Here is a 27,950-nt window from a genome sequence, read left to right as displayed (position 1 = left end):
ATTGAACTTTTTTCATGGGTTGCATGTGACACTGTGAGGGCAAGAATAGCATCAAATTTGGCTTTAGGGTTGTATGCAACCTGAGTAACTGGGTAAATGATGATTCCGGTCTGCTTATGCCTTTTTTCTTCATTTAAAAAGATTTTAATGGAAGTTCAGTAATGAGAGAACTTCAAATAGCACGTATTCTGAGAGTTAGAATGCAAAATTCAGATTTTATTTTTCTTTAAATACACTAGAGCAGAGGGTCCTGGGAATTTCCTTAGAAAATACTGTGAGGTCAAAACGTGGACCTAGCCAATATCACCCAAGTTTATGCATCAGTCCCCCCATCATTTGAAGGAGGTATACATTTATCTGCGTCCATTAGTAGTGTTGTTTGAGAATAAATCTAGATCTACTACTTACTATTTTTGTGGTACCTTGGTTACGTTATTATGTAATTCTTCTAAGCTTCAAATTCCTAGTCTGTTAGGGATCATAATAGTTCTTACCATATTGAATTGTTTTGATGATTAAACAAGTTACTATGTACAAGTTACTTAGCACAATGCCTGGTTTATTGTAAACACTTAATGGAACTTAGTTATTGTTATATTTATTTCATGTATTAGAATTCTGTATATGATTTTCTTTGGGATAAATAATTACCAGTGGGTACTTAAATCTGCTGGACATCATTATCCCACATCATGCGAATAATTTTCAAAATCTGTAATAGTTCTTACTCCCCAAGACTTTAAGGAAAAACAAGAATAAGGAAAGTGACACTTGTACATTTCATTTGATTTTTAACCTTCTATATTATAGTCCCCAAATGAAATTGTTATTACTGACCTTTGTAGAAAAGATACAGTTACTATGAAGACAAGAAGATATACTAGCTTTCACTCCCATATACCCTGGCTGCAATTGCTGTGCTGTCCAACAGTGTCTGTGAATTAGATATCAAATTGATTTATGTGGGAAAAAATGTGTTACAAACCCAACGGTTTCAGATTGAACAGAAGATTTGTTGTCTCTTTACCATTTGCCTCAGTAGGATTCTCAGCTCAGATCCAGTTCTTTCCAACCCCTCATTAAAGTGACTACATTTTACTAAACCCATCTCCCTGTTCTGTTTTATAGAGTGCCCTCCATCATTTAATTTCATATATCAAGCAAAACTATTAGCATAGGTCCAAATAAAAGAGCCAGAAATCTTGACTCATACCCTAGGTGGTAATCAGCCCACTTTAAGTGAGCTAAGTAGAATACTTGTTACTTTGGGCTACCCTCACAAACTCTCATAGACACTTAACAGAAATAAAGGCTCAATAATCAAACAGGATATAATGGAACCTAGGTAGGTAGTGTTTACCAGTGAACATAAAGAAGATTTTTTAAAACTCAATTTCTTAAAATGATCTCAATGCACACACATATTCACACACATCGCATACAGAAGAGAAAACATTCTCCTCTTGAAAACTTTTCAAGGGCTGTGTGTGGTGGCTCACAAGTGTAATCCTAGCACTTTGGGAGGCCGAGGCAGGAGGATCACTTGAGGTCAGGAGTTTAAGACCAGCCAGGGAAACATACAGAGATCTTCTTTCTGCAGGAAATTAGCTGGATGTATTGGCATGTTCCTGTAGTTCCAGCTAGTCAGGAGGCTGAGTTAGGAGGATCTCTTGAGCCCAGGAGTTCAAGGTTACAGTGAGCTGTGATTGCATCACTGTACTCCAGCCTGAGAAGCAAAGCAAGACTCCTCTCTCTGGGAAAAAAAAAATCTCTTTCAAGGAAAACAATATAAGTATTAAATATAAAAAATGATCCTCAGTTTGAGTGTGAGAGAGTGTTAGTTAAGATGAGTACTCTAAGTATCCGGTGAACGTGACACTACTGTGGTAACCTGGACAGATGGGGCAGAGTCCCATGACAGCGGGTTGAAAAGTGAATAGAGAGTGACAAAGAGGATACAGTAGCTTTCACTTTAAGGATGATTAATAAGGGGGAAGCTATAATAGAAGCCATGGAAGAGCACAGCTTTAAGGAATGGTTACTTGCTCACTAGCTTATATGTTTATTTTTTTCAAGATGAGTGAAACCATACTATAGCTATAGACTGAAGGACGAAGGTAGCAAAGAGAGAGAAATTAAAGGTACAAGCTAAGGGTAAAGAATTGAAAAATCGATGTTTAAAAATGACAAATAGTAGTTTTTTTTTTTTAATTTTGAGTCTTTTGTAAATACTTTAAGGGTAAATGACTATATAGCATTAACATATAGAAAAAGTAATCATTGTGAACAGCTGTACTTATAAAATGTTTGCAGTTGCTAAAACTACTAGTTAATGGTAGTTTAGAAAAAAATAATTTTATTATAAAGGCGCAATGACAGCTTTAAATGGGTAGTGATAAAATTTGAAAGAAAAACGATTTTACTACTTAGTTTTAATTTGACAGATTCTATGTACCTGCTGGTTGGCATAAAATACGCTTTAAAATTTTTTCCCCTGAAGTTATTTTTATGTTGAATCAACAGTACTCAATGAAAGTACTTCTATTACAATTTAATTTAGAGTTCGTTTCTGAAGTATTGTGAAAAATTTTAATATGATAAAGTAGGAAACACTTTTGCTCAAGAATCGGATATACGTGGGTTTAAATCTTGATTTCTTTGCTCTCTCACCTCTGGTAAGTAACTTAAGCAGGCTAAGCCTCCATTTCTGCATCCATAAAATGAGGATAATGATAGAATGTTTCTCAGAGGTGTTTTTGAGGATCAAAGGATTCATCCACAGCATGAAAAGGCTAAAAGCAGGGCCCGGTCAATAAATATTAGCTATTATTATATTTATTGTTTATTTCTAGTTTGTCTCTTTACTTCTAAAGCACTTCAATCTGTATATTTTTTAAAAATGCAAAAAAAATAGTTTTTTCAATTCCTCATTTGTATACACTTTGCCACAGAATAGAAACCACAGGGATTTTGTCCCACTTAATATATGGTTTCATAATCTGAATGATCTTGGGAAAACCGGGATAACTCATCTTGCACACTACACACTAACAGGGAATTATTAAAGGTAGTAACCTAAATTGGATCCATAAATACATTGGTATCACGCAGCAAATTTTTTCCTACTAGGTAGGAGAACTTACATACTTGTATTGTTATTGGACTCTAATGACAACAAGGTGACAAATGAAGTCAATATAATTTAGGAGGCTCCTCTCCCTCACTCCGGAAATACACATGGATTTCACAATTCTTGCTATGTTCTATGGAAATCCAAGACAAACATTGTTGTGTATTCACACACACGAGATATTCCCACTTCAGAGATAACATATATGTAGAGGCAAAGGTAAAATATGGCTGAGAATTGTGTGTTAAACTGGACTTCTGTCAAGAGAGTCCACAAAAAAAAATAAAAAAAAGCACAGTAATATTTAAAACATATATTCCTTCAGACACTAAAGACAATGGTCTCAGAAAAGCATAATTTTTAAATGAAAATTTTACCATCATAATATGTTATTTTGTTAGATACACTATGGTTACATCCTAAGTGCATTAGAAATTTTAACGGGCTTAGTTCCCTAACTTCTCCCACTAGGAACCTCTGCTGTAGACAATTGCCCATGCTACTGACAGAAATGTGAAATGATAAATGTTAAATTCATGTTTTATCTTTTTTTATGTTTATTTTTAATCATTTTTATTTGATAAGACTTCTTTTACTGGAGAGTCAGAATGAACTATCATCTTTCAAAGAATGAAAGGAAGACAATTCTTTCTATTTATGATTTAGGATGTTGTTTCACTTTAGGCTCATCACATTAAAAGCAGTAAGCAAAATGAGATTGGTGAGGAAAAATTTCTTATCACTAACAACTTCTAATTATCCAATCTATAGCTTATTTGGAATATATTTCTTCCAAGTTAATTGATAATGTTTAGATTTTTCTGTTCAATTAAGTTTGTGGTTATCAATTTATTTCTTTTTAAAAAAATCAATTTGCATTATCGGCAGAACATATTCTACTAAAATACCCATTTGCTTATTAACTGTTGATTATTAAACCAATAATTATAATTTGCTTTTATGCATCCATTATTATGACTGCTATTAGCTCTTACTTTGCAGGTATCTAGGAAGATGTTTAAAAGCCAAAGCTAAAGCCTCAAGATTTCTCGTGACTGTCTGAGAAAGAGGTCCACTCCTAATGCAGATTCTGAGTGTTGCCCTGAAAATCTATTTATCCTCACATGGTGCTTTGTTGGATTAGAGGGGAAAAGTGGACAGCTTCTCACCTCCTAGAGAACCAGGCTCCTCAAAATAGCTGTTTGAACTAAACTTTTACATATATAATATTTTTTTCAAAACATGGAAAAAAGACTCCAGAAACAATTTAAAAAGATTTCTGACATCTACAATTTCAAATTCTTCTTTCCATGATTCTAAAAACATTTAAATTTTATTTCTCTAGGAGTTTTATGTGTGAAAATTGAGCTTTAAGGAGTACAAATGTTTTGTCTTATAAATCCCTTGACCAAAATTTTTGGTGTTGGATGCATGTCTTTGAAAAAGAAAACCCACAGGGCTTTTAAAATATGGTTCAATATACTTTTCAAAAATCTAGTAAGGCCCACATGAAAAGATGTTTAACATTATTAGGCATTATGAATATGCAAGTTAAAACCACAGTGATATATTACACACTCATCAAAATGTCTAAAATAGGCTGTGTGCGGTGGCCCACGCCTGTAATCCCAGGACTTTGGGAGGCTGAGGCAGGTGGATCACTTGAGGTCAGGAGTTTGAGACCAGCCTGGCCAACATGATGAAACCTCATCTGTACTAAAAATACAAAAAATAGGGGGGCATGGTGGTACATGCCTCTAATCCCAGCTACTGGGGAGGCTGAGGCAGGAGAATTGCTTGAACTCAAGAGGCAGGGGTTGCGGTGAGCCAAGATCATGCCACTGCACTCCAGCCTGGGCGACAGAGTTAGATTCTGTCTGAAACAAAACAAAACAAAACAAAACAAAACACAACACAACACAACACAACAAAACAAAAGGTCTAAAATAAAAAAACAATGATAACATTGAATGCTGTGAGGCTGTGGAAACAATGTGTCACCCACATATTGCTAGTGGGAATATAAAACAGTGCAGTTAGCCAAGAAAAAGTGTATGGCAGTTTCTTACAAAATCAAATAGGCACTTACCGTATCACCCAGCAATTACACTATTGGACATTTACTCTAGACAAATAAGAAAGTATGTCACACAAAAAGCTGTACATGAATTTTAATAGCAATTTTATTCATTACAGCCCCAAACTGGAAGCAACCAGAGGCTCTGGGTTAAATAAAAGAGGATACAAACAAATGGAAGAACATTCCATGCTCATGGGTAGGAAGAATCAATATCATGAAAATGGCCATACTGCCCAAGGTAATTATAGATTCCATGCCATCCCCATCAAGCTACCAATGACTTTCTTCATAGAATTGGAAAAAACTACTTTAAAGTTCATATGGAACCAAAAAAAAGCCCGCATCACCAAGTCAATCCTAAGCCAAAAGAACAAAGCTGGAGGCATCACGCTACCTGACTTCAAACTATACTACAAGGCTACAGTAACCAAAACAGCATGGTACTGGTACCAAAACAGAGATATAGATCAATGGAACAGAACAGAGCCCTCAGAAATAACACCGCATATCTACAACTATCTGATCTTTGACAAACCTGAGAAAAACAAGCAATGGGGAAAGGATTCCCTATTTAATAAATGGTGCTGGGAAAACTGGCTAGCCATATGGAGAAAGCTGAAACTGGATCCCTTCCTTACACCTTATACAAAAATTAATTCAACATGGATTAAAGACTTACATGTTAGACCTAAAACCATAAAAACCCTAGAAGAAAACCTAGGCATTACCATTCAGGACATAGGCATGGGCATGGACCTCATGTCTAAAACACCAAAAGTAATGGCAACAAAAGCCAAAATTGACAAATGGGATCTGATTAAACTAAAGAGCTTCTGCACAGCAAAAGAAACTACCATCAGAGCGAACAGGCAACCCACAAAATGGGAGAAAATTTTCGCAACCTACTCATCTGACAAAGGGCTAATATCCAGAATCTACAATGAACTCTAACAAATTTACAAGAAAAAAACAAACAACCCCATCAAAAAGTGGGCGAAGGATATGAACAGACACTTCTCAAAAGAAGACATTTATGCAGCCAAAAGACACATGAAAAAATGCTCATCATCACTGGCCATCAGAGAAATGCAAATCAAAACCACAGTGAGATACCATCTCACACCAGTTAGAATGGCAATCATTAAAATGTCAGGAAACAACAGGTGCTGGAGAGGATGTGGAGAAATAGGAACACTTTTACACTGTTGGTGGGACTGTAAACTAGTTCAACCATTGTGGAAGACAGTGTGGCGATTCCTCAGGGATCTAGAACTAGAAATACCATTTGACCCAGCCATCCCATTACTGGATATATACCCAAAGGATTATAAATCATGCTGCTATAAAGACACATGCACGCGTATGTTTATTGTGGCACTATTCACAATAGCAAAGACTTGGAACCAACCCAAATGTCCAACAATGATAGACTGGATTAAGAAGATGTGGCACATATACACCATGGAATACTATGCAGCCATAAAAAATGATGAGTTCATGTCCTTTGTAGGGACATGGATGAAACTGGAAATCATCATTCTCAGTAAACTATCGCAAGGACAAAAAACCAAACACTGCATGTTCTCACTCATAGATGGGAATTGAACAATGAGAACACATGGACCCAGGAAGGGGAACATCACACTCTGGGGACTGTTGTGGGGTTGGGGGAGGGGGGAGGGATAGCATTAGGAGATATACCTAATGCTAAATGGCGAGTTAATGGGTGCAGCACACCAGCATGGCACATATATACATATGTAACTAACCTGCACATTGTGCACATGTACCCTAAAACTTAAAGTATAATAATAATAATAATAAAAAACATTTTAAACTGGTATATTCATGCCATGTATGTTAGCTCAGACTTCTCTGTAAGAAAACACCACACTCTTGGGTGGCATAAACAACAGAAATTTATTTATTTTATCACTGTTCTGGAAGCTGGAAGTCCTAGGTCAGGGTGCCAATTAGTTTCCGGTGAGGGCTCTATTCTGGGCTTGCAATAGCCACCTTCTCTCTGTGTTCTTATATGACAGAGAAAAACAGAAATCTCTCTTCCTCTACTTCTAAGGCCCACAGTCCTATCAGATTAGGTCCCCACTCATGACCTCCTTTAACCCGAAAGACCCTATCTCCAGATACAGTCATATTGGGGGTTAAAGCTTCAACATATGAATTTTGGAAGGGAGAAAATTCAGTCCACAGCACTATGGACTACTTTGGACTACATGGATTATTACTCAGCCATGAAACAACTTAGATGAATCTCCAGAGAATTCCACTGAGTGAACAAAAGCCAGTCTGAAAAGGTTACACACTGTGTAATTTCATTTACATAACATTCTTGAAATTACAAAATTATGGAGATCGAAAGTAAATTAGTGGTTGCCAGGTGTCAGGGTTGGGGTTGTGGGGGGAGGTATCTGAGATCATAATAGCACAAAGGAGCCTTTAGATGAAATTGTTCTCTCCCTTGGCTATGGTGGTGATCACATGAACCTACACATACAATAACATTGCATTGAGTTAAATATACACATACATACACAAAGGAGTGAATGTAAGACTTATGAAATCTGAATAAGCTCGATGGATTATATCAATACCAGTTTTCTAGTTTTAATATTGTGCTCTTGTTATGTAAGATGAAACCCAGGGAAGGGTATACTTGATTACTCTATATTATTTCTTATGACTACCTGTGAATATATAATTACCTCTAAATACAAAATGCATTTAAAAATCCTAAAAGAAAAATCTAGGCTGGGTGCAGTGGCTCAACGCTTGTAATCGCAGTGCACCAAGGCAGGCAGATCACTTGAACTCAGAAGTTAGAGACGGGCCTGGGCAAATAGCAAGACCCTGTCTCTACCAAAAACATACAAAAATGACCTGGGCATGGTGGCACACGCCTATAATCCCAGCTACTTGAGAGGATGAGGTTGGAGGATCACCTGAGCCTGGGAGGTGGAGGTTGCAGTGAGTCATGATCACACCACTGCACTCCAGCCTGGGCAAGAGTGAGACGTCTCAAAAAACAAACAACAACAACAAAAAAACTAATAAGGACAATTTTATGTAAGCCAAGTTATGATAATAAGTTGGTTGTGTTTTCTTACATAGGATATTAACATGGAAGTTTTATATTTTATCATCAATTCCAAGCTTCTCAAATTTAAAAATCTTTGGTAAGCATGGGCTCTGCCTTTCTTGATTGCCATTTCTTTTTATCTCTCCCTTCCTCCCTCTCTTTCTTCTTTCCTTCCTTCCTTTCTGTTCTAGGAGAAAATGGGCTAGGCAATAAATTTCACCTCCTAAGAGATGAAAGACTCATAGCTGTTAGTCTATTATAGCGCTAATATGTTCTATGACAAATTCTCAGTTCCAAGTATTTATTAGGTGCTTAAAAATGAGAAAAAAGACTGTTTTTTTTTTCCCACTTTAATATTGAGAAACCTCTCTTGAATCTGACTGAAATTTGGTCAAAAAAATCTGTTGGATTAATTTTCTAACTAGTTTCTTAAGTACAGCACATTAAGAAAATCCATTGATCTAAATAGTCTAATTATACATATAAATAAATATAATGTCTTGATTTTTAAGGCAATACAATTTCCTCTAACTCTTCAATATAGCCAATGAAATAAAAAGTGAAACATGTTGTTACGAACAGAAAAATAATATTTTCTTCATGAAATATGCCTCGTTTCTAATTAGTGATGTTTTCCTAAGAGAAAGAAACTTGGCAGAGCAATAGTGAATCATTGAACTGAAAAAAAAAAAAAGTTTAAGATGTGATATTTTTAAAGATGCAATTCAAATATTCAATCTCATTTTCAGTTAACTTTATTTTCCCCAAACTTTAGTAATTTGAATCAAAACTTCTGAGACTCATTTGGTCTTGATGCAATTAAAGTTTCTCTTCAACTTAACTTAGATTCTTTAAAGTGGCAGTATGCTTTCTGCAATATAGCTGTAACTCTTTTTAAAAAGTTGTTTTAGAATCAATCCATTCACAAAACTGTGGGTCCATTGTATTATGTTTTTGATTAGATATATTTTCCAATAGCAACTCTCATTATTTTCTTTTTCTTCTTTTTTTTTTTTTTTTTTTTTTTGAGATGGAGTCTCACCCTGTCACCCAGGCTGGAGTGCAATGGCTGGATCTCGGCTCACTGCAACCTGTGCCTCCCGGGTTCAAGTGATTCCCCTGCCTCAGCATTCCAAGTAGCTGAGATTACAGGCATGTGCCACCATGCCTGGCTAATTTTTTGTAACTTTAGTAGACACGGAGTTTCACCATGTTGGCCAGGCTGGTCCTGAACTCCTGACCTTGTGATCTGCCTGCCTGGGCGTCCCAAAGTGCTGGGATTACAGGCGTGAGCCACCCCACCTGGCCAACTCTCATTATTTTCATCAGAAATAATGGCAAATATTCCCAACCAGACAGCTTCAGCCTGTCAGTATCCATGACAACAGAATATCAGACATTAGCAGGTCCTTTGACTACCACAAAACTTAAGAACACATCACCGGTAATGTAGACTTCAGAAGCATTTTAATTGAACAATTCTTGTGGTATATGTTTTTAAACTTGTAGGTGAAGTTGAGATATATGGACCTGAGGTCAGGAAGAGATATCATGGCCCAATTTGGCCCAAATTTGTGTTATTAAATAGATAATTCATATGACCTCAAATAGTAAGCTAACAGGTAAATCATCGGGATATAATGATAATCTAGCAATTTTCCAATTAACAAGTTGGCTTTCGAGCTATATTGAAATGTGGTGACTTTGAATCTCTTTACTAACACACCACTGGTCATATGAAGCTATGGCTATAAAATCACTAAAAGAACTACGAACTTGAGTGTGCGAGACTTAAATTCAATTTACTTTCTAACACTAATTAGTTATATAACGCTGAGTAAATCATTGAGTGATACTGAGCATTATTTCTTTTATTTTGGAAATAAGTGACAATATATGCCTATATAAGAGTAATTATTTTCTCTTTTCATGACATCCTTTTCTTTGTAAACCTGCTCTTCCTATGGCCCTCCACTGAACAGGCATGGTTGATTGTGTCCTATGTGGACAAGTTATTTAACAAACATTTATTTGCAAGCCTGGTTTAGGACACAATTGAAAAAAATCTGTTTGTTCATGAAGCTTACATTCTGGTGAGATGTCAAAGGAATAGAGGGATATAATAAACATACAGCAAAATATATAGAATATTAGATGAGGATAATTTCTTAAGAGAAATTTAAACCGTGGAGCAAGCTTAGGGAATATTGGGAGAGGAATTTCAATTTTAGATAGTTAGAAAAAGCCTCATTGAGAAGACAATGTTTAAACAAAGAGTTGGAGAGAGTGAGGGAGTGAGCCATGCAGCCATCTCAGGGAAGAACATTTAAGTGAGGAAGAAAGACCACACAGTTGAGAATGTACCTGGCACATGTGAGAAAAAGCAAAAAGTCTGTGTTGCTGGAGCCAAGTGAGTAAGATAAAGAACAAAATGTTAGAAGATCAGAAAGGTAATGGGTTGAAAGTAGGTAATACAGAACCATGTACATCACTGCAAAGCCTTTTTATTTTACTACAAGTGAGATAGGAAAACTGACCAGAGAAGTGACATGATCTGATTTAAATTTTTAAAAGATGACTCTACTTTCTGTACTGAGAATAAACTGTAGGTGGCATGGGCAGATGCAAAGAGATGAATAATCCAGGCAAGAGTACATGATGGTTTGGCCTAGCCAGTAGTGCTGAATTACCTAGCAGACATCATTTTCTGAGTGTATTTAAAAGTGAAGCTAAATAGAATAGTTCTTGAATTGCATGTAGGTAAAAAAAAAAAAAAAAATGAATCAAACATGACTCTAAGGAAAATCATCATTGAAATTTGGTCATTTTACATTTTAAAGACTATTTGGCATCCAAGTGGATGTGTGCAATAGGCAGTTGGATATGTAAGACTGTAATTCAAAGGAGAAGTGTGTGCTGGAAATAATTGCCCAAAGCTGCGCCAATCAGATCCTCTTTCTGGGAATTGGATTTATGACACAGGAACAGACTTTGGTTGACATTAGAGTTTGATGTATAGAATTTGGGTCAGAATTAATGCCCCCAAAATGCAAAACCAAAATAAAACTGCTATTATGGCGAAGCAGGAACTGTCTGGTAGAGAAACCTATCTATATCTCGATGGAAATAAGAATGAAACAGACATCCAGATGTGATGTGCACCCAAGCCCAGAGAAATATCAGATGACCAGAGATATGACTGACATTCCTGCAACTGGATTCCATTGTTTATTACAATAAAAAAGGGGGGGCCCAGCCCAGTGGTTCATGCCTGTAATCCCAGCACTTTGGGAGGCCAAGGTGGGTGGATTACTTGAGCCCAGGAGTTTGAGGCTAGCCTGGCCAACATGGTGAAACCCCATGTCTACTAAAAATACAAAAATTAGCTGGGTGCATTGGCTTGCGCCTGTAATTCCAGCTACTTGAGTGGCTAAGGTAGGATAATCACTTGAGCCCAGGAGGTGGCGATTGCAGTGAGCCAAGACCGCACCCACTGCACTCCAGTCTGGGTGACAGGAGTGAAACCTCTGTCTTAAAATAAAATGGTTATGTGGTGATGTGAAGTTTGTTTTACTTGAAATCTAATTATTGCCAAAAAACATAGCCTATACAAGGCATGATGAAAATAATAGCATTTATTGTTTTCCTTTTCAAGTTAAACCTATGTTATTGCACAGCTTGAAACATACTTGAATATGATGAAATTTTGTATATTTATAAATGTCATTCAAAATCACTTGATTCTTTCAGTGAGAATTTTTACAGATAGCTCAGTAGAAGTTTGGATTGTTTTCTTGATTCCCGCAATTACATTTAGGTGAAATTTGCCTCTAGATGTAGGATAATTGAATTCATTCACCCTGAAGTCATGTTTGAGAATGTATGAGAAGCTCAAGCCACAATAAGCTATTCAGCACAAGTGGGCACATTGAGCTTTAGTGTATAAAATGTTTTATACACTTACATCTTGTGAATTATTCTGTACATTCAACCACTGAAAAATAACTCCTTCTCTATTTCTGTGATATAAAGGATGCTTTAAAAGAGGCTTGCCCTTTATAATCTTTGGCCCTTGGCAATGAGTCCTATTTTAGGCAATCTATGTATATTGACTATATCTGCTTCTTACTGAGAAAATATCAAGCAATCAAATATTGAATACATTAGGGCTAATTTGTTATATAAACAACAAAGTTAGTAAATCACTGGATATTAAAATCTTGGTAAGACTGTGAATATCATATTTTCGAGACTATTTGTCAAATTACTAAGTTGTATATAACTATTTTTGTATGTATTTTAGAAAGAATCAATGTTTTTAAAGATCATTTGCTATATTTCAACTGGGTGTGAAAGTACATCAATAAAGACACATATTTCTGGTTTGTGTGCTCAAAAATAGGCAATAAATATTTTCTATAATTTTTACACTTAGCCTATTTTAAGTTTGTGTGTGTGTGTGTGTGTGTATCTCATTGTGTTGAAAAAAGCCACTTGGAAAAATAATGTAACTTTCAGAGTAGAAGTGAATACATGTTCTTTTTATTCACTGTTTTTTAAAAAATAGTACTTGAGGCCATTGAATGATCCCCTAGTCATCTGAGGGAATATTTAAATAATGCTCTGTTTCTATAGTTTGAAAACTGACCTAGAACTAAGAAGGTAAATAAAATATTAACTTTTTATTTTAATTGTTATCCTACCAGTGTCCTTTTGCTCAGAGCCAAATGCAGCAACTTTCATGGGCACAACGGACCACATTTTCAGTACTGGTGATTATAGTGAAAGTATTTTTATGCCAGAAAATGGGTTGATTTAAGAAGTAACCCAAGAAATTATATATGTAATAGCTTTCATATAAAATTTGATTCCTTAAAAAATGAGTATCTCTAGTCACGGTTCTGTTTCTCTTTTTCTGTAAGATCTTATGTTGCAGCTAAAGACTCTGTTTTTATTTTTGCTAAGAGCAAGGAAATAGCCAAAACAGAGTCAACTCCAATTGCCCATGTTTAAATTTTAAAAGAGATGATTATTATTTATTTATATAACTAATAAATTAACTTATGGAATCCCATGATTTCTTATTAATAGTACATTCTACTTGTAGTGATATATTTTTTTATCTATTTGTTCATTCTTTTGACTGGCTAACTAAACATACATATATATACACACATTTTTGAGCTGCTTTCTTGAAGTAAGACATACAGCTAGTGAGAGAAAACTGTCCTTATCTAATGAGATTTCATCTGAAACTTTTTAATGATGCCTTTTATTATGGTGAATTTCAAATATTAACAAAAGTCTTTCTTTCTTTCTTTTTGTTCCCTTTTCCTTTCCTTTCTCTTTCTTTATTCCCCTTTCCTTTCCTTTCCTTTCCTTTTTCCTTTCCTTTCCATTCCATTCCATTCCTTTCCATTCCATTCCATTCCATTCCTTTCCTTTCCTTTCTTTCTTTTGAGATAGAGTCTCACTCTGTTGCTCAGGCTGGAGTGCAGTGCTGCGATCTCAATCTCGGCTCACTGCAAACTCTGCCTCATGGGTTCAAATGATTCTTATGCCTTAGCCTCCCAAGTAGGTGGGATTACAGGAGTGCACCACTACACCTGGCTAAGTTTAATATTTTTAGTAGAGATGGTTTTTTTGCCATGTTGGTCAGGCTGGTCTTGAATCCCTGACCTCAAGTGATTCACCTGCCTCGTTCTCCAAAGTGCTAGGAATACAGGCATGAGCCACTGCACCCAGCCATATATATATTTATATTTATATACTCACCACCACCACCCTAAGTTACTTTGAAACAAATCCCAAACGTCTTAAAACATTTCATCTATAAAATTTTTCAGAATGCATCTCTAAAATATAAGAAATTTAAAAACATAATCCAAATACTAAAATCATACCTAGAAAAAAATCATTTCTTAATATCATCAAGCTTTCGGTTCATGTAAATTTTCAGATAACTCGTATATAAATTAATTTTGCAGCTCATTTGAATCAGTATCCAAATAAGGTACATGCGTTACTATGTGTTAAGTTTTTCTTTTTAGTGTATTTTAATCTATAGGCTCATCCTTCATTACTCTTTTATTTCCTTTCTTGCCATTTTCTGTTGGTAGTGGTGGTTGTGTTGCAGAGAAACCTGATATCTCTTTTCAAAAAAGGAGCCTACCCAAATTTGAGCACATTCAGGGAAGAGACCTCAGGATGCAATATAGACTTTTAAAAATGTTATAGAGAACTACTAAAATAACTAAGACAACAAAAACCAGGAGACTAGCATACCCTGATGGATTTGATAGTTGTCGTTGAAGTCAAAATAAAAATTAGCACCAAGGAGCAGGCTGCTGGTTGGAATCTCTTTGGAGACAGATCTGTATCAATATAACTGTGCAACAATTGGAGCCATCAGACAAGGAATGGGGTGCCTCTAGAATATGAATTTGTCATTGAAGCAATTCAAGAGTAACTTCAAAAAGACACAATTTGTTTTAAAACAATGAGAAACAACAATTGCTTGCTGTGTCTCAGAACAAAGCTGGAATTCAAACAAGTTTTAAGTTCCCTTTCTGATGTTATTTTCTCTTCTTGCTGTCACTTTCACTACCTCTCTTATGAAACATACATGATTTATACTCTCTAACCGCCACCATGCACACAACTTGCTCCCATTAATTGTGGTGGTAAATGGATTAGTAAAATAATTGTCAATGCACTGCCTCTCTCCTGACTTAATGGACTACAAATTTAAGGCTCATTACAGAGCTTCTGCTTAGTGGAGCCCGAATCATATCTAGCAATCTATGAGCTAGCACACTGGTTTAGATTGTCAAAGCAGACTCACGAGAATCAGATACCTTATTAAGTAGTAACCTAGTACTTATTTCAAGGAGACAGACAAGAAAAGCCTCAGACCAAGCACAGAGAGAACAGACATTGAGGGTGGTTCCCCAGGTTCTTCCTTCTCATGTCTGACAAGCAGCTCTGGCCAGAAGAGATTATATCCCTACATGAGGCTTCTGGGATTCCTCATAAAGCAGTGATTGTTAAATTCTGAAACATCCTCATTTTATACTCCAGAGAGTTCTTTAGTTTATGTGTGGCATTCCTTACAGATGGCCATGCCTTACTGATCCAGGGTTATGTTTAATAAGTTTCATTATTCTTCACCAGCACATCATGCTGACAGCATTGCAGAGATAAGGTCTCTTTCTCCAAATATTTTTAGTCCATTTTCCTGGATGTCCAGCTGACAAGGAGAATAGACCCAGGTCACCTGACTTCTTTTCTTTTCCACAGGTGATGTTCTCCAAATGAAGGGAGTGAAGAGAGAGCAGACCAGCGGCTATAACTCCTTCTACCCACTTCAGATGTTGGGGTTTGAGAAAATGTAAATTTTTAGCTTTAAAGTGTCTACAGCATAAGAAACACAGTAGATAGATATTAAAATTTTTAGCTAACAAATTACAGTCCACTACAATTTTTCATTCACTTTATCTTTACTCATGTATATTAGTGTTTAAATCCTAGCTCCAATTCCATCTCTTTCCATGTGGAAATCAGGAAGACTGCAGGCTATATGAATCCCACTCAACTTTCATTTGCTCCTTTTACCTAAAAGATACAACTAGTATTTTACAACATAATGCCTTATTTTATAAGTGCCTATACATATGATTTAGTGCTTTAAGATAAAACACCTTTAATTTGCTAGTATTCTCCACTCCTAGTATTATAACAATATAGATATTCAATGCAATATTGGTTGAATATTAATAAATACAAATGACATTCTTCTAATTTTAAGTGTTTAAATTTCTGCTCCCTATTTGTGGTTCTAACAGGTGGTTTTGTGCAGTCCATCAATCTTCCAAGCTTTAAGAAGCACCTCCTGTCTGCACAGTATTTTTAATTAAAGGGAGTCCTTTTAATTATGGAATGTTCATTTATGTTAAGCTGCTACTATTGTTAATAAGACTCAGCTCTGATATGAAAAAGCAGATACTCTGAGAGAAAGAGGAGTTAGCACAAAGCTAAAACATTATGCTTCATGCCTTCTCCTTTGGGACTCTGCTCTTAGGGAAGCTCTTTTGGAAGAGTCATAACAGGCACACCAAGTTTTCCTATTCTGATTCTCTGCTGTCAACGGTCCCCTCCTTTCATTTACTGTCTCCAGTTTCACTACCATAAGACATCTGAAAGGAAAGTCGGGGAGGTAAACGACAAAGAGGATTCTTGTATCTCCTCTTTCCTGTGTCCCCTCTGTTTTAGATTCATTTATTCTAGTCTCCAGCAATCCCACACTCTATTAATAACCTTGACTTTGGCTATATTTAGGGGCTTCTGCTCAGGCTCCTGGTCTTTTCTTCTCTTTGCAGTATGAATTTATACAAAAGAATGACAACCTACTATGACATTGCTCTCTCTTTTTCCTTTCCTCTCCTTTCGCCAGTTGTAAGTTGCCAAGCCTGAGGACTAACAGTTGATGTGATATCTGCTTACATAATAATAACAAAATAATTTATATTTATTTGCAATTGCTATGTATTAGGCACTGTGTTAAACCCTTTGCAGGAATTACCTCATTTAATTATCCCAACAATCCTATGAGGAAGTTATTATCTCCATCTTCCAGATGAGAATGCAGCCTTCAGAGAAACTGAAAAACTTGTCCAGGGTCTTCCTGCTAAGCAAGGATATGAACACAGGTGTGTGAAATAACAGTGTTCGTACTCTGAACTCTTACGTCATAGTGCCTCTCTGGAAAGGGGCTGCAGATATGTTATTTTCCTTAACATGTCAATATCAGAGGCACACATGAATTAGAGAACAGCAGTCAAAGCTTACTTTATTTACTCCAATTGTCACGTAAGTGTCTGTGCTCTGGCATGAAAACAAAAATCACACACAGTCTTTCCTCCCTAAGTGTTTTTCTAAAACGACATCTGAAAAGTGAAAGGAAAAAAAATAAAGCAGATTTCATCACCTTTCTCCCAAAGCTAGATTCCTCAAACAAGGATAACCGGGATTTTCTTTTTTTTTCCTACCATTCATTTGATACTATTAAAAGTCAACATAGAGCCTAAAAACAGCTGACTTCTCAATAAACTTATTTCTAGACTAATTTTGGAAGGACAAAAATCAGAGAAGCATAAATTTTTAAAGGTCCCGGTTTTGTTTCTAAATTTAAAATAACTGCATATTTTATGACTATCTCAGCCATGTTTTAAATAATTATTCCTAGGAATGAGCCTTGTTATATTCTGAGTTTAATTTGTCTTGTAATAAAACTTAGAGGCTTTTCTGATGCCACTACTCAGTGCTGCTATCCTTACTCACTTTAGCCTGTTACATCTGCTCTTCATTCCCATGGAGAAGAAAATCAAACCAGGGTTATCTTAGTCCCAAAGTCATGCTCTTAAAACCTATTTATGTCGCTTTCTACAATTTCTGCTGAGCCATCTGTATTGTTTGGTATTTCCCTCTGTTTATTTTCTTTTCTAAATTATCTTTTTTTTTTCCTGGGCTTGGTTTTTCACCTGTCACACATCTCTCATCTAGCCAGAATATATTAAGGCCCTATTTATATACCAAGCACAGTAAAGAAAACCGAGTTCATGTGTGATGAACTTACAGTCCATGGATAAAGAGAACTAACTTAATAGGTAATTATAAGACAATGTGAAGAGGGATAGGAGTGGGGCAATTACCTAAGGAGGGATCCTGATTCCACGCTATAACTTCTGTATTAATCTAAAAATCCATATAACGTATTCTGAGTCTCCATGTTGGTCATCCCAAACTCATAACTCTTACATTCTGTCCAGTACTAGTTATGTTACAGGGGCATTTGCAGGTAGCCTTGATATTAAGCCACAGTCTACTCTTTCTGCCCAAATTTATTTTCCAGACTAGTAGCCACTCCTACCAATGTTGCATGGCACTGTTCCTTAAGTAATTAAAATTTCATACAGTTTTACTTCTTTTTTTGGCTAAATATTTAATGACAGCCCATCATAAAAAATATACAGTCATAAGAAAGGTCTAATTTGAACTATTTCTTTTTTTAGTTCTGCTAAATTTTTTCTTAAGTTAAAAAACAAACAAACAAACAAACTGGCCAGTGCGGTGACTCACACCTGTAATCCCAGCACTTTGGAAGACTGAGGTGAGAAGATCACTTGAGCCCAGGAGTTTGAGACCAGCCTGGGCAAGATGGCAAGACTTCGTCTCTATTTAAAAGACAGAGAGAAAATATATATGTATGTATGCATGTATGTTTGTATGTGTGTGTATATATACACACACACACAAAAATTAGAAGTGGAAAATAAAGGCATTTATAATCTTACTGGCTTGAGATAACCACTCTTGATATTTTGGTTTATATGCTCCATAATGTTCTTAGATGAATGCACATAAAAGATTAAATCACATTGTGGGGCTGATAAATACACATATAATTTGTATATGTATTTAGATAATACCTCTTGACAGAAAAATGTTAATATTAATTCTAAGATATTTGTTTACAACAAATGTATATGCACAACCTGAAAAGGATGTATATGTTATTTACCATAGAGTATTTTTGATTTTTTTAAAAAGAGGATACTTCCCAGATGTGTTTTAAAGTAAACGTAAAAAACAGAAAGCAGAAGATTCAGAAGAGTTGCTAAAACTATTATGCTCTAGAAAATGCAGTAAGTGCTTTTATTCCTGTGCGGGCCAGCATGAATGAATACCAGCCCTTCTCTTTTCTCTTCATTTAATCTTGCACAGCATTCAATATTGTGTTTTGAGCTGTCCATATTGCCTCTTGGGTATTCCATTATCTTTCTTATTTGACCATGATGAAGATGGAACTCCTCATATTTCCTTCAAAATTCTTGTTTCTTTCTAATTATTGGTACAGTCATCATTCTTTCTAGTATACCCTTCTCCAGATAGCATATTTTAACATTTCAAGGAATTCTACATGTCAAATGCATGTAACAGACAAAAATGATTCCAGGTTGATGATGTACCTGTAAAATAAATTCATTAGTCCAGTTGCATAATGATAAATTATGGGTTGCTAAGCTTACAGACAAGATTTTATTAAATTATAAAGTTGTTAAAAAGGAATATACAAACACAACTGATATGAAGAAAACACAAGAAGGAAGCTACTGAGCTGAAGCACACTGTTTTTATTCCTCTCTAATACATGCCTATCCTTATTTAAATCTCAACAAATTGAAGAAACTACTAAGCGGTAAGCTGACATGTTTATTATATTTTAAAGGAGCTTCTATGTCACTAATAGAAAGGCATGAAAATTGTAACTAATTTAATTAAGCATTAATTCTTCAATAAATGTATTTAAATATATACAATTTAATTAAGCACTGTCTTCATATTCAGTGTTAATTTATGGTAAATTATTACAATTCTGATAAAATTGTTATTTGTCAGTCTGCCTAAGATTTTTTTCATTTTTTTCAGAGATCAAATTTTTCATTTTCTTCAGAGATCAAATTTCTAAAATTCACAAAGAATAAGGAGGGCTTTCCTCAAATGGGATGCTTTCCATTATGAGAGTCCTACCATGATCATCATGAGAAAAACCTCAACTGGCCTGTTCCAAAGAAATCTTATTAGGATTTTAAGGCTTTTCTGGAAATGTTAGGGAGATTATTCTTCGGAAATATATTAGAAATTGACTAAATTGCTGCCATAGTCAAAATAAAAATTGGAATGTCTTAAAAATTAAATTCAAGAAGATTTTATGAGATAAAAAATTAGAAATAACTATAGATATTAATAAGAAAAACTTAAAGTGTAAAAGACAATTGGTAAAAACTTAAAATATTTTTAACTTTAGTAAGTACAATTTACACTGCAAAAATTGCAGAAAGGGGGGAGAATTTTACTATATTAAAAATAAAATTTATAAGGTAAACTGGAATTGGAGATGATAGTTTCAGTCACATAAAAACTATGATTTACACATTTTTAAAATTGTTATTTTTTTTACCCTGAAAATCTTAGGGTTGAGTCTGGTGCTTAATCTTCACAGTATTTCAAAATCTGGTCCAAAGTCCACATGAACGATACTTATGTAGTAAGTTTGTTAAAAATATAAATTACCATGTACAGCTAATTATTTAAAAACTATTTAGTGCACAGCTGTAATAGAAAATAAGGCATTAAAAAGGATGTGGGAATTAGAAGCTCAAATTCCTTCAGATATTGATTAAAGCCTTTCCTAAGAAAGTAGTGAGATATACTCAGTTCTAAACTCCAGTAATAATGAAGAATGTGAAGAAATTCAGAAAGGTCACAGAAATGATGAGAGGTCGGAAAATTACATTTCTGCTCTAACCTCAGAAGCTAAAGGCAAAACCATACTTCTATTGTTTGACTTCTAAGAGGTCAAAATTCTGCTAGTGCTTAAATAAAAGTTTCTCATAATCTCTCTCTTTCCCTTTCTCTATCATTGCAAATATATGTACTGTTCCTTAAATCCTTTTTAAATTTGTGTTATGATGTAAACTTTTTCCAGTAAAATAAGGAATAACTTTCGTCAAAGACTGAGAAAATGATGACTGTATGATATGCTAACACTACAGTCCTAAATAGCTGTTAGCTTCACCTGCCCTGACATGGAGCCTAGTACTGTCACCATATACATCATTTCTTTAGACTGAGGCAGTTTTGCAACTGGACATTTTATTTTTTCTTGGCCATCATTCAGTGTTAATACCATTCTGGCGTAGACAAAGTGTTCTCAAATTTTAATGCATATAAAAATCTTGTTAAAATGCAGATTCAGGTTCAGTAGATCAGCTTGGTGCCTAAGAATATGGATTTCTAGCTAGTTCCCAGGTGACAGTGATACTACTGGCTTATGATCCACAATAATATCAATTTACTTATGAGCCCACAATTTATTAATAACAGCTCTATTAGAGAAATGCCTACAGGATACAGAATGAACCCATATTTTATCCCATTAAAGAGGGCTAACAAGTGTCCTAATTGTAGATAGCAGAATGGGATCTTCCTAGGGAGATTGCTCCAGTTTCTTTTTGAGTGCTATGATTTTGCAGAGGAGAGGGGAAAGGAACCTTGCCAAAAAGCAAAGGTAGAGGGGGAGTTGGAGGACACAGAACACCAATTTCACTGAAAACACAATTTTTTAGCATTGTCACCACTCAAAGAAATTGGATTTGCTAATAAATGTAAGACTAACAAAATTATATTTGTTTAGCTTTGTCATTTTTATCTCTTGAAGTAAACTTTTTTTTAAGACTCGAGACAACCTGGAAAACTTTATTTTTTGTATTTTTCATTTGTGGTTTTTCAAATAATTTTTTCTTAAGCATTCAATTATATTACCTTATCTATATTGATTACTGTACAAATTTTAGGTTTTATGGAATTAATAATCATGACTTGTGTTTCACAATTCTTGTTTCCTTGCCAATCCAAAAAGGAATGCGCATGGCCTGTGTTTTACAACTCACGAATTATCCACACAGTTTTCCCAGGTGGATCAGAATATGTATTTTATTTGGTACTGTTTAACTGTGAAAATATGTGCCAAAGATTATCTATATATATCCTTTGAGTTACAGATAGATAACTCATTCTATTCTCATTTCATAATGAATACCTAAGTTCAAACACATTCTATTGACTAGGATAGCAACTGAGATGTGAGTGACTTCTGTGGGAATGAGATGATCAAATTGTATATATTTTTGCCTTTTCAAAAATAAAATAGCTACAGAAATTTACTAGTATTTTTTAAATAATGTAATTAATTCTACTTTAGTTTTGTACAATTATCCTACCCCCATCTTGTCTTTGTAACTCAAAATTCAATTTTATTTGATGCATCTAGTGATTTGTACTGATAATACTAAATAAATGATGTCCTTGCTAAGAACTTAATCTCTAGAAGTACACTGAAACAGAATAGCAAAAAAAATGCAGATGGAAATAAATTCTTATCTGTCTTATTTTAAGTGTTTAAAATGAAAAATAGTGAAATTAAAAAACTTAATCTTCTCTATGTCTTATAGTAGCTGACTCTTCTGTATTAGTAATCTTTCTTTTACTATATCAGCTTATTATAAAATAGATAAATGAGATAAATTTAGGTGCACAGGAAATGGCAGATTGCTCATCCTCAATTCCTTTTCAAAAGCACTAAAGAGACAGAATAGGCGTGATGAAGGAACATCCTATCTGCAATATAAGCAAATGACTGGATGACTCAAAAACACTCAATAACTTGAATACAATAATCTTGTGTTGCTTTTCTCAGCACTATGATTCTTAGGTTCTACAGATAGTCCTGGATCCAGCACTCCTTGAAACATTGGTTGGAAGTAAAGTTATGGGCTCAGATGAGCCTGCCAGTCAATAACCTTACAGAGTCGGCCTTATTGATTCTTTAGTAATTTGACCAGTACAAGTGCAATCATCTATTTCCTCAAGCCATTTCATTCTTTTCTGCTGTGTAAGTGGAGACCAGGCAACTGCTAGGAAATGAAGCACAGCTTGCAAGGAGTATTTTATGGCAACATGGACTCAGCCACCGGTAGGAAAAAAAAAAAAAAAAAAAGCACAAACTGATGGTACCATTAAAATATTGTTGCCAAGTAATTATATAGTACAATTCCATAAGGTGAGAATAATGGCCAATGAATCTTTGTACCAAAGCAAAATAAAAATGAGTGGTTTTTAAATGTAACATTTGGAGTCAGTCTAGAATCAGGTCTAAGCTCAACTTAATAGCACTGTTATCTTCAGCACCTTCTGAAAAAAAAAGTCTTATAAAGTTATTTATTGTTTGGCAAATCTGTTGGTGTAAACCTCTTCATTCAGTCTCATCTGAGACACAGACTTAGGTTTTCCACCTCATAGAATAATCTACACATATTCCACATTCTGTCAAAGACAGCTGGAGTTCAAATAATTGCTTTGCCAAACTCGAACTCCAGAGCTCTTCAAATGGTAGATCGTTGTATTCCTAGATGTAGGTGTTTGTGTGTGTGTGTGTGTGTGTGGTTTTAAAATCATTTATTTAACAAGGGAGTAGAAGTTCAGAATTACAAAAAAAAATGCAAATATGACAGATATGGAAATGACTTTTCTGCAAGGTAAGGCAGTATGGTAGAAATTCTGAGAGTTTTAGAAAAACCACATATGTACCTGGCCCTAATAAATTGATTCAACCTTCTCCTTTCTCTTTCCTCAGCATCACAGTAAATGAAAAGCTATCATGTGACAATGACAAGCAAAAACAGACTTAGATAATAGTACTATTGGAGTCTTCATCCATTTCAAAAGAATTTCATGTTTAAAAAGGCACATATCAAGGATAAATGTAAAATTATAAAACTTCTCATGAAGAGCATTCGCTGCTTCAGCTCTCTATACAAACATATACAAACATACATTATTCTCTAACCCTCCCTAGCTCTTGCATAATGAATTGCAGCAGAACACAAATTATCTTTCCCTCTAGTGGCAGACAAGTCCACAAAATGACATATCTCACAAATGGTGAAACCAAACAAAACTGACAACTTTTGCTGTCACCTTAAAGAAAATGCTGTGTGATTGAGAAAGTTGTGTAATAGAAGATGACTAGTTTGCATTTATTAACATATAGCTTTCTTTATGTCCCAAAATAACACTACATGTGCAACTGAAGTCATGCTTGGCTTAATGCTCTGTTATTTCTGTCTTAAAATTTTAATAATTTTATGTTTGAGCTTGGATTTTGTAAGTGAAATCTGATGGGACAATGAAATATGGATTTAAGCAAAGAAGATATGTATAATATGTATGCCTATCAGTCTTTCTTTGGTGCCTCATTATCATACAGCATTTATGACGCCACATAAACAGAACTCTGGTGTAGCGAGAGAGCATGAGAGTTCAGCAAGTCTCAAAGTGAGTACGGAAGAGTATTTGCATCTAAAAATGACAACATAGAAACAAAGGTAAGATAAGGTGACCATACTTCCTTTCCTTTCATACATCCTTAGTAATCAGTAAAGCAAAAGAGTAGATAGTGGATAGTGTTGATAGAACATGCATGTATCAGGAAATAAAGTAAAAACTAGTTTTGTGCAGCATTTCTACTTTTCTGGTAAGAATGAAAGACATAATGCATGTCGAAGCTATGAAATACAAATTGTATAATTTTGGTGATTCTGCAGGTGAGTTACATGCTCTCATATTTGCACTTAAGACTGATATTACACAATATAGAGCTGAATGATAAAATTAATAATATTTTAAAACTTAGATATTTTTATTTTAAAAACTACATTAAATAGGACATTTTAAAAAATCAAAATAGAGGAAGAGATCGTGGAAGAAAGGAAAAGGTACCTTTCATTACCTTTCATGGCATATTTTTCCTGCTTTTGGAACTGGGGAGCCTACATTTTCAGTGTGCTCCGAGTCTCACAAATAATGTAGGCATCCCTGAGTATGAAGCAGGAATTTGAGTAGATAGGCTTAAGGTTGAAATCTACATTTTCTTCTTACTGAGAACACAACTACCAGGTACATAGGACCTGGATTCATTTGGTGACAAAATTTCACGTTAACAGAAGGGATTGAGTAAAATAAAAGAAAAATAGAGTGCAGGACACAGTCTCATTCTTTTGTTTGCGCTCTGTGATACTTTTCCCACTATTGACCAGGGGCTACTTTATATGATGCTTAGTTGTGTCCACTTGAGTTTCTATTCCTCACCTCAGCTCAGAACTGATCCTTGATTTTCTTTTATTCAACAAACAAGAGTGATTGACTTTTCACTTCATACTTGCTTCCTGGATCATCTTGTCCACAGTCCTTTAAAAACCACCAATAGGCCGATAAGTTTCAAATCTGCCTAACCCATACAGGAACTCTCTCTTATGCTCTAAATTCACACATTCAACTGTCTACTGGATCCCTCCCGTGCATCCCTTATATGTCCTTCAAGATGATTAGATCTAAATCAAAATCACTACCCACCCATTTCCACCCTTGCCAAAGTATCCATCTCTGTTTTTCTCATTTTCATTAATAAGTCTATTATATCCAGTCTTATTCTAATAAGCCAGAATCCCAGGCTTATTCCAAGCTCCTTCCTCTCTTTCACCCTCCCCATCCAAACACCGTGATCTGTCAATACTACATCTAAAGGGCCTGTGAATCTTCTTCTTTCTATCAGCTATGACATTAGAGCACGCCCATCTATTTGAACTGGATTATTGTTCCTTGTTCCTACTATTATGCCCCTCCAATCTATTCCTACACTATGCTGCCTGACAGATATTTCTAAAAAGCAAGATCATATAGTTCTCTTGGTAACAAAATCTTTTACTAATTTCTCACCAATTTCCAACACAAAGTCCATATCTTTAATTTTTCATATGTATTCAAATAAGTCCTATTTTTCTTTTATTAAGAGGTAAATATAAAATGTGTTTTATTTATTTACTCTATAAACTCATATAACACTGTGTTCCAGGCACTGTTCCAAGTACTTCATACATACTTATTCATTCATAATCTTTAAAATTTTTAATTATTATGGGTATATAATACGTTAATATATTCATGGGATACATACGATATTCTGATACCGGCATACAATATGTAACAATCGCATCATGGTAATTGGGTATCCATCACCTCAAGCATTTATCATTTCTTCATGTTAGGAATATTCCAATTCTACTCTTTTAGATTTTTAAATATACAATAAATTATTGCTGGCCATATTCACCCTGTTGTGCTATCATATACTAGATCTTATCTTATTCATTCTAACTTTATTTTTATATCCATTAACCATCACCACTACCCCCCATGACCTCGCTACCCTTCCCAGCATTGGGTAACTGTCATTTTTCTCTCCTGTATTTTCCCCTACACTTCTTTATTGCCTGTCCCCTTTGTGTTTTATGCTCTGTCCACATGAAGCTATTTTGATTTTATAAACTTGCTTGCCCCTCCCTTCTCCATTGTTTGTACATGTATCTCCACTGTCTTTCCAGCTATCATCTTCCAGCCATGCTAATTCTTATGTCATCTTACTGGACTGTTAGATAACCTGGATAAACTGTTGCCAAATAATTCAATTTTACTGGATAAAGTGGCTTAGAGTATAGGAAATGTCGGCTTAGTTCAGAATTCATTATAATAAAATTTGTTAAATGCAGTAATAGAGATGTTTATCAAATGACTTCCAGGGGAAAATAGGAGTCAAGACAGATTCCTAAAACAGTGACCTTAGAACTTAGTATAAAAGGGTAAAATGGCGGCATCTGCAAGGCAGAAAAAAGATGTTGGGGAGGAGAAAAGGCCTTCTGTGCAGAGCAATAGAATATGCAGAGGCATGAAGATTTTTCATAATGGCTAGAACATCCTCATGTGGTAGTGGGAATTAAGATATAAAATGATTTCAAGGATATTTAGGAAGCAGAATTAAGAAAACTTGGTGAATAACTGAATGAAAGAAGAATAAAGAGAAGGTGAGATCATGAATATACAATTTCAAGTTTAGTCTAAAAGGAGGATCATCAGGCCAATCACTGAGACTGGGAATACACAGGTTATTTGAGGGAGCCAAATCCTAACCACTAGACCACCAAGGAGCCTCTATATAGGTAATTTGAAAATATTGAATTGTAGGAACCCAGTCAAAGATGACCAATACAACGTTAAAATACTGAACTGAGAGCTTTGAGCGAAAAATATAAAAGTAAGGATCATCTAAAAATAGATATCAGGTGAACTGGATGAGAACCCTTATAGATAATTATAAAGTGAGAGAAGAAGGACAGAGAATGGGTTCCTAAGGAATACCAGCAGGCAGAATGGCAGTAGAAGAAAAGGGGTTTTTTTTTGTTGTTGTTGGTGGTGGTGGTGGTTTTTTTTTTTTGCCACGAATACAGAGAGAAGATAATGAGGTTTCTCAGAAAGTTCTCAAATACTCATTAAATGCCTATTAGCCACACCCCCTTGTTTCTTCAGTCGGATACTTTTAAGATATTTCTTTACCTAGAAGCCTTATTATATAAAAAATTATGTCTTACTTCCTGTACATTGCACTAAGAGATTCATCTAGGCTTAGTAGATGATTTTAAATGACAAATATTGTTTAACGGTTTAGCCAAGCTATCCGGGAGTGGTATTCAAAATATTTAACCACTAGTGTGACAGCACCAACAAATCAGAAGAGACAAAGGCAAGGTTGGCCTATAAATTTCATGCTAAGAAGGAAAAGGATGTTTACACCAAACATTGTTCTTTTAGTTGTGGAATCAAGGAACTATGATCACAAAATCTTAGGTCTCTGGAAAGGTGTTAGGGTGGTGGTAGGGAGAAATATTGGAGGGTTTGAAGCTGCAGATATTTATGAACTGTTACGGTAATATTTCAATACTTTAACAACTAACGTAAGCAATGCTGGTGCATAGCAACTGAATATTGATCAGCCTGTAGAGCTGATATCATTACTCCTGAGTGTGAATTTGTTCAATTATTATTTTCCTAAAACTTGTACCTTAATCAGTTGGTAACAATGAAGGAATAGAATTTTAATTAATAGGAGGAATAGCTGCTATAGAGGACACTTT

The 27,950-nt window shown here is 35.0% G+C and overlaps 1 protein-coding gene across 2 annotated transcripts in view; it reads right to left on the bottom strand.

Annotated features, from left to right (window-relative positions):
• Nucleotides 1–27,950, bottom strand: part of GRID2 (glutamate ionotropic receptor delta type subunit 2) — a 1,495,815-nt gene that overhangs the window by 612,567 nt on the left and 855,298 nt on the right. The gene's annotated exons all lie outside the window — the stretch shown is intronic.

The sequence above is a fragment of the Pongo abelii genome, chromosome 3 (genome assembly GCF_028885655.2).
Source record: "Pongo abelii isolate AG06213 chromosome 3, NHGRI_mPonAbe1-v2.0_pri, whole genome shotgun sequence".
Lineage (NCBI taxonomy): Eukaryota > Metazoa > Chordata > Mammalia > Primates > Hominidae > Pongo > Pongo abelii.
Note: the sequence above shows the minus strand (reverse complement) of the source record. Positions and strands in the feature narration are given on the sequence as shown.